The sequence below is a fragment of the Schistocerca cancellata genome, chromosome 9, assembly GCF_023864275.1.
Source record: "Schistocerca cancellata isolate TAMUIC-IGC-003103 chromosome 9, iqSchCanc2.1, whole genome shotgun sequence".
In the NCBI taxonomy this organism is placed as follows: Eukaryota; Metazoa; Arthropoda; class Insecta; order Orthoptera; family Acrididae; genus Schistocerca; species Schistocerca cancellata.
In genome coordinates, this window is record NC_064634.1 from 94,249,452 (window position 1) to 94,257,597 (window position 8,146).

The 8,146-nt window shown below is 41.2% G+C and overlaps 1 protein-coding gene across 1 annotated transcript in view; it reads left to right on the top strand.

Moving 5' to 3' along the window:
• LOC126100220 (transcription factor SPT20 homolog) overlaps nt 1-5,571 on the top strand; it is a 91,216-nt gene extending 85,645 nt beyond the window's left edge. Inside the window, exon 6 of the mRNA XM_049910782.1 lies at nt 5,285-5,571. The gene's annotated coding sequence lies outside the window, so the exon portion shown is untranslated. The remainder of the gene's footprint in view (nt 1-5,284) is intronic.
• The last annotated feature ends 2,575 nt before the right edge of the window (nt 5,572-8,146 follow it).

The following is an 8,146-nucleotide window of genomic DNA, read 5'->3' on the forward strand; positions in this document are numbered from 1 at the left end:
TTGTCTGTCTATTATTTTACCTGTCTGCTTCATATGTATTTTATTAGCATCATCATCCCTTTGTTTCTCTGTTTTAAGTTCCACGATTTTTTCACCATGTTACCCTTTGTCTCCGATTTTGTCGCCTGTTTTTTTATTATATATTATCTTCTCCTTTTTTAAAACAAAGTCTATAGGCTGAAGAGCGGCATACTAAGCTGCTGCCAGCCCGCCCCCTTTGGGGGGGAATCGAAATTCAATAAAGAAAAAAAACAGGCCTGGCAATCAGGGAACTCCTGACGACGATGGCGGAGATGGTCACCGAAAGCTCGAGGATTCTATTCGAATTGACGCTGCTTGAAAACCGATAACGTTTTGTTTAGATAACATCATGGTCAGACAGAGATTCCGAAATCAGATACTGGACAGTAAGGCGTAGACTCAGATCACAGTGTAATAGTGATGAAGAGTAGGCTGGAGTTTCAGAGATTAGTCAGCGAAAACCAATACACAGAGAAGAGGGATATGGAAGTACTAAGGAATGACATACGCTTGAAGTCCTCTAAGGCTATAGAAACAGCAATAAGGAATAACTCAGTAGGCAGTACAGTTGAACAGGGCAGTTAAAAAGGGCAGTCACAGAAGTTGGAAAGAAAAGCATAGGTGCAAAGAAAGTAGCCGCCAAGAAATCATGGGTAATAGAAGAAATACTTCAGTTGATCAATGAAAGAAGGAAGAATAAAAATTTTCAAAGAAGTTCAGGAGAACAGAAATAGAAATCGTTGAGGAATGAAACAAATAGGAAGTGCAAGGAAGCTAAGACGGAACGGCTGCATGAAAAAATGTGAAGAAACCGAAAAAGAAATGTTTGTTGGCAGGACTGACTCAGTACATCTAAGTCAAAATAACCTTCGGTGACATTAAAAGCAATGGTGTCAACTTTAAGAGTGCAACGGGAATTCCACCGTTAAATGAAGAGGAGAAAATGGATAGGTGGAAAGATTACATTGATGACCTCTATGAGAGAGAAGGTTTGTCTGACGTGATATAAGGAGAAACAAGAGTCGATTTAGAAAAGATAGGGGATCCAGTATTAGAATCGGAACTTAAGAGACCTCTGCAGGACTTAAGATCAAATAAGGCAGAAGAGATAGATAACATTCCATCAGAATTTCTAAAATTATTGGAGGAACTGGCAACAAAACGACTCTTCACGTTGGTGTATAGAATGTGTATAGAGGTAAGCTAAAGGGAGAACGGGTAATATACAGTATATGCAAGAACCAAGACCCTTACTGTTCACTCTGGACATAGAAGAAGCAATGATGGAAATAAAAGAAAGAATCAGGAGTGGAATTATAATTCAAGGTTAAAGGATATCAGTGATACGATTTGCTGATGACGTTGCTATCCTGAGTGAAAGTAAAGAATAATTACATGATCTGCTGATTTCAATGAACAGTCTAACGATAAACAGAAAGTGGACTGAGAGTAAATAAAAGAAAGACTAAAGTAATGAGAAGTAGCAGAAAAGAGAATAGCGAGAAACTTAACATCAGGACTGACAGTCACGAAGTAGATGAAGGCAGACAAATAACCAATGACGGACGGAGCAAGGAGGACATCGAGAGCAGACTAGCACTGGCAAAAAGGGCATTCCTGGTCAAGATAATTCTATTAATATCAAACGTAGGCCTTAATTTGAGCCGGCCGGAGTGGCCGAGCGGTTCTAGGCGCGGCAGTCGGGAACCGCACGACCGCTACGTCGCAGGTTCGAATCCTGCCTTGGGCGTGGATGTGTGTGGTGTCCTTAGGTTAGTTAGGTTTAAGTAGTTTTAAGTTCTAGGGGACTGATGACCTCAGATATTAAGTCCCATAGTGCTCAGAGCCATTTGAACCTTAATTTGGGGAAGAAATTTTTGAGAATGTGCGTTTGGAACACAGCATTGTATGTTAGTGAAACATGGACTGTAGGAAAACTGAAACATATCTAGAATCGATGCGTTTGAGATGTGCTACAAACGAATGTTGAAAATTTGGCGGACTGGTAAGGTAAAGAATGAGAAGGTTCTGCGTAGAATTGGAGAAGAAAAGAATATGTGGAAAACGGTGACAAGAGGGAGCGTCAGTATGATAGGACATCTGTTAACACATCAGGGAATGATTTCCTTGGTATTAGAGGCTGTAGAGGGCGAAAACTGTAGAGGAAGACTAAGACTGGAAAACATCCAGCAAATAACTGAGGTCGTATGTTGCAAGTGTTACTCTAAAATGAAGAGGTTGGCACAGGATAGGAATTAGTGGCGGGGCGCATCAAACCAGTGAGGAAACCAATGGCTCGAAAAAATGAAAAGAAATCTGCATTCGTCGTGAAATTTGTGTCTTATACAGACGGAGTGTGTACAGTAAGTACCTTTAGCGTAATAATGTGAGGCCAATGGTGATGATGAGACATGCGGCAATCTGTCTGTAGTCAGCAACCAATTGTGGTGAGACATCGGTTTTCTCTGATGACGCGAGACAAGGCGGCAGATAATGGTGTAAAGTCATATCTTAGAGTCCAACAAACAAAACAAAAACATGACCACCTCCGCCAGCCAGATGGCTTATAGCTGTTGTTTCTTTAGTATGCTAAAGGAATCTTCATTGTGGATAGAATGAAATGTAAAAGTACAGTCACTTCTGAAGCCTGTTGTGACATATTAAGTAAACTGGAAGGAGTCATTCAAAACAAGCGACGCCTTTTGTTAAACACCTGTGGATTGACATTTACACTACTGGCCATTGAAATTGCTACACCAAGAAGAAATGCAGATGATAAACGGGTATTCATTCGACAAATATATTATACTAGAACTGACATGTGATTACATTTTCACGCAGTTTGGGTGCATAGATCCTGAGAAATCAGTATCCAGAACAACCACCGCTGCCCGTAATAACGACCTTGATACGTCTGGGCATTGAGTCAAACAGAGCTTGGATGGCGTGTACAGGTACAGCTGCCATGCAGCTACAACACGATACCACAGTTCATCAAGAGTAGTCACTGGCGTATTGTGAAGAGCCAGTTGCTCGGCCACCATTGACCGGACGTTTTCAGTTGGTGAGAGATCTGGAGAATGTGCTGGCCAGGGCAGCAGTCGAACATTTTCTGTACCCAGAAAGGCCCGTACAGGATCTGCAACATGCGGTCGTGCATTATCCTGCTGAAATGTAGGTTTTCACAGGGATCGAATGAAGGGTAGAGCCACGGGTCGTAACACATCTTAAATTTAACGTCCAATGTTCATAGTGCCGTCAATGCGAACAAGAGGTGACCGAGACGTCTAACCAATGGCACCACATAACATCACGCCAGGTGATACGCCACTATGGCGATGGCGAATACACGCTTCCAATGTGCGTTCACTCCGATGATGCCAAACACGGATGCAACCATCACGATGCTGTAAACAGAACCTGGATTCATCCGAAAAAATGACGTTTTGCCATTCGTACACCCAGGTTCGTCGTTGAGTAAACCATTGCAGGCGCTCCTGTCTGTGATGCAGCGTCAAGGTTAACCGCAGCCATGGTCTCCGAGCGATAGTCCATGCTGCTGCAAACGTCGTCGAACTGTTCGTGCAGATGGTTGTTGTCTTGCAAACGTCCCCATCTGTTGACTCAGGGATCGAGACGTGACTGCACAATCCGTTACAGCCATGTGGATAAGATGCCTGTCATCTCGACTGCTAGTGATATGAGACCGTTGGGATCCAGCACGGCGTTCCGTATTACCCTCCTGAACCCACCGATTCCGTATTCTGCTAACAGTCATTGGATCTCTACCAACGCGAGCAGCAATGTCGCGATACGATAAACCGCAATCGTGATAGGATACAATCCGACGACCTTTATCAAAGTCAGAAACGTGATGGTACGCATTTCTCCTCCTTACACGAGGCATCACAACAACGTTTCACCACGCAACGCCGGTCAGCTGCTGTTTGTGTATGAGAAATCGGTAGGAAACTTTCCTCATGTCAGCACGTTATAGGTGTCGCTACCGGCGCCAACCTTGCGTGAATGCTCTGAAAAGCTAATCATTTGCATATCACGGCATCTTCTTTCTGTCGGTTAAATTTCGCGTCCGTAGCACATCTTCGTTGTGTAGCAATTTTATCAGCCAGTAGTCGAACTGGTTGCTCGTATAAATCTGACTGCGGCTGATATAAAGTAGTAATGCAGCGATATAGTTTTAAGATCTTTTAAATTTGTTTTAGCTATCTAAGTATTTATTTGTAGGCTAATAGACTTTACTTTCCGCAAAGCCCTCCTAGGTTGGAGTGACATACAATGTGGTACACTTCGTTATTCCTGCAAGTTACGGTAAACTGATGCCAGAACAGGCGCCAGTCCCTGTACGTATTCACTTACTTACTACAGACGCTAACGGGGTCCGCATCAACGATTGTGGTCGTACCTCTAGCGAGCGATTTGCACTGTTCCTACTTCTACGCTTTTTCATTTCCGTAGTTATCGTTTAGGCGCTTGTGGTACATTCAAAAGTAGGAACTGAAATGTGATAATCTTACGTGGCGTAGTTTCTGAAGGCAGAGTTCAGCATGGACAGACGGCCCTATTCCCTTGACTGATACTATGCAGAACAAAAGTTTCTAAGGATTTTGACAGCTCAGTCGGTAAAATCTTTCTTGCAGATTCTGTAAACGCTAGTTGCATTGATGTTTCTTCAAATAGCACGATTCTTTTAATTTAGTTTTAGCCGGCCGGGTGTCCGAGCGGTTCTAGGCGCTACAGTCTGGAACCGCGCGACCGCTACGGTCGCCGGATCGAGTCCTGCTTCGGGCATGTATGTGTGTGATGTCCTTAGGTTAGTTAGGTTTAAGTAGTCTTAAGTGCTAGGTGACTGATGACCTCAGTAGTCAAGTCCCATAGTGATCAGAGCCATTTTTAATTTAGTTTTGTTTTTGTCTGCCAGAGAAATTATAACATTTGTTTCTGGGAAAGTTAGCTGAACTAGTCTTTTAGGTTATTCTAGGTATATTAAGCGCACAAGAACCACCTCATATGAATCACTGTTATTGAAAACCGTGATACTTATTGCACATAAAAATTTCAAATGTGAACAGGTTTTTCTTCCAGTGCTTTTAAACAAGTCACAGTTAATCACGTCCCTATTTACCTAACTGTACGTTTTCCTAACTTTCTAAGCCACATGAAGTACATTGATTTTATATCATGCAATGTATGACTTCGGTGGTATGAACCACAACTGAGTCTGATCTAGCCTTCTCTGTTACAGGTGAGAGACTTCTGTCTGTATCATCCGTCGGCTGCAGACAATAAACGGAATCAGTTTACTGAGATCCGTGGAAATGTCCTAAAAAGGGTTTTCGTTCTATCACAAGACCATGTGAAACTTCGTTTACGTAATAGGTGTCTCAACATAGTGTCCCCGTTACACAACTTGCGTATGAATGCCCAAATAGTGTTTTCTGATGTTATGAACATTACATTCGAAAAATCGAAAATTGTGTATTTTTTTTAAAATAAATGTGATAAATGGGAAAAAAGTTTGATGGACCGATACCCAATGCTCTTTTATTTTACCATCCCTGTCGTTTAACTGCTGTCTAGAAAACATATGAGATTCAGGTTCGCAGTTTGTTATAGAAATGCCACATCTTCACTCTACAAAGTCCACATTCTACTCTTGCTTCTAGGAAATATAAGAAATAAATATTTTTTCTTACTAAACTATTATAATTATTGCTATCAGGATCAGTATAGCTATACTTATTGCAACGAAACAAAAATTAATTGATCATTTGATTCTAGGGTTCAAATCACGTACAGCCATTCACTTTTAGGTTTAACCTGATTTCCCTGAATCGCTCCAGGTAAATGTCTGACTTGTTCCTCTGACAGGGCATGGCCATTTCCTTCCCCATCCTTGAAACAATCTAAACTTGTGCTCTGTCTCTAATTAGATTATTGTCAGAGGAACTTTAAGTCCTAATCCTCCTCCCTTCCTTTAAATATGAGTTTTTATCATGAAACTGAAAAATATCGTAAATATTGTTGGCATTTGAAAGTAAGGTTATTGTCTCCCAGGCGTAAAATGAAAAACCCATCTCCAACGAAGCCAAGGCACGACATACTAAAGAAGGAACGACTGTTCAGCGTCCGTGCTACGTGGTTCTCAGAACTGTCTTAACAGGTGAACTGTTCTCTATCATTACAGTGTATCGACGACGTTTATTTTCAGCAGAACAAGTGAAATATTTATTTGTAATTTACTAGATGCTATCCATGTTTTTTTCCGAGAAATTTCTTGTATTTAAACTGAATAACAGAGAGGAAAAATAAGGCTTGTATCAAAAGTATTCAACCCATTTTGCAAGATTACACTTTCAACATGAATGGAGATACGAACTTGTGGTAGATTTTTAACTTATATGACGAAATGAGAAGTCTACCTTGGAGTCAGCCGGTTCACATATTCGCCAGTAGGTGTATCCATGGTACAGGTCATTCGCACACTTCTCACTCACAAGGAAACCACATGGAAGCTGCCAAAACCCAGCGGTGTAGAATTTTCCTTAATCTTCCAAAGCCAGTATTGGGTACGCCACCACTAAAAGAACTAAGCTCGAAATGTCTGCGTGCGATGTTAAATGAATAACCCGAAAATTACAGCCCTTGGCATAGCTCTTAAAGTGGTGAATTTGCACAAAATTTCGCTCTCACGCAACGTGACTGGACTATTATGTTGTTTATGATTTAGACTTGATTGCTAGCACCTTCTTGCAAAGGCCCACCATATAACGTACGTGAAGACGCGGAACAGAAAACAATGATTAAACTCAGTACTCATATTTCTCCATAGTTACGTTTACATAATTACATTCCATTAGAACAACTGAAGGCCTTGGGAGAGCCAGTCCTGACATAACTCTACCACCTGATGAGCAAGATGTATGAGACAGGCGAAATACCCTCAGACTTCAAAAAGAATATAATAATTCCAATCCCAAAGAAAGCAGGTGTTGACAGATGTGAAAATTACCGAACTATCAGTTTAATAAGCCACAGGTGCAAAATACTAACGCGAATTATTTACAGACGAATGTAAAAACTAGTAGAAGCCGGCCTCAGGTAAGATCAGTTTGGATTCCGTAGAAATGTTGGAACACTTGAGGCAATACTGACCTTACGACTTATCTTAGAAGAAAGATTAATGAAAGGCAAACCTACATTTCTAGCATTTGTAGACTTAAAGAAAGCTTTTGACAATGTTGACTGGAATACTCTCTTTCAAATTCTAAAGGTGGCAGGGGTAAAATACAGGGAGCGAAAGGCTATTTACAATTTGTACAGAAACCAGATGGCAGTTACAAGAGTCGAAGGGCATGAAAGGGAAGCAGTGGTTGGGAAGGGAGTGAGACAGGGTTGTAGACTCTCCCCCATGTTATTCAATCTGTATATTGAGCAAGCAGTAAAGGAATCAAAAGAAAAATTTGGAGTAGGTATTAAAATCCAGGGAGAAGAAATAAAAACTTTGAGGTTCTCCGACGACATTGTAATTCTGTCAGAGACAGCAAAGGACTTGGAAGAGCAGTTGAACGCAATGGACAGTGTCTTGAAAGGAGGACCTAAGATGAACATCAACAAAAGTAAAACAATGATAATGGAGTGTAGTCGAATGAAGTCGGGTGATGCTGAGGGAATTAGATTAGGAAATGAGACACTTAAAGTAGTAAAGGAGTTTTGCTATTTGGGGACCAAACTAAATGATGATGGTCGAAGTAGAGAGGATATAAAATGTAGACTGGCAATGGCAAGGAAAGCGTTTCTGAAGAAGAGAAATCTGTTAACATCGAGTATAGATTTAAGTGTCAGGAAGTCATTTCTGAAAGTATTTGTATGGAGTGTAGCCATGTATGGAAGTGAAACATGGAAGATAAATAGTTTCGACAAGAAGAGAATAGAAGCTTTCGAAACGTGGTGCTACAGAATGATGATGAAGATTAGGTGGGTAGATCACGTAACTAATGAGGAGGTATAGAATAGGATTGGGGAGAAGAGAAGTTTGTGGCACAACTTGACTAGAAGAGGGGATCGGTTAGTAGGACATGTCCTGAGGCATCAAGGGATCACAAAT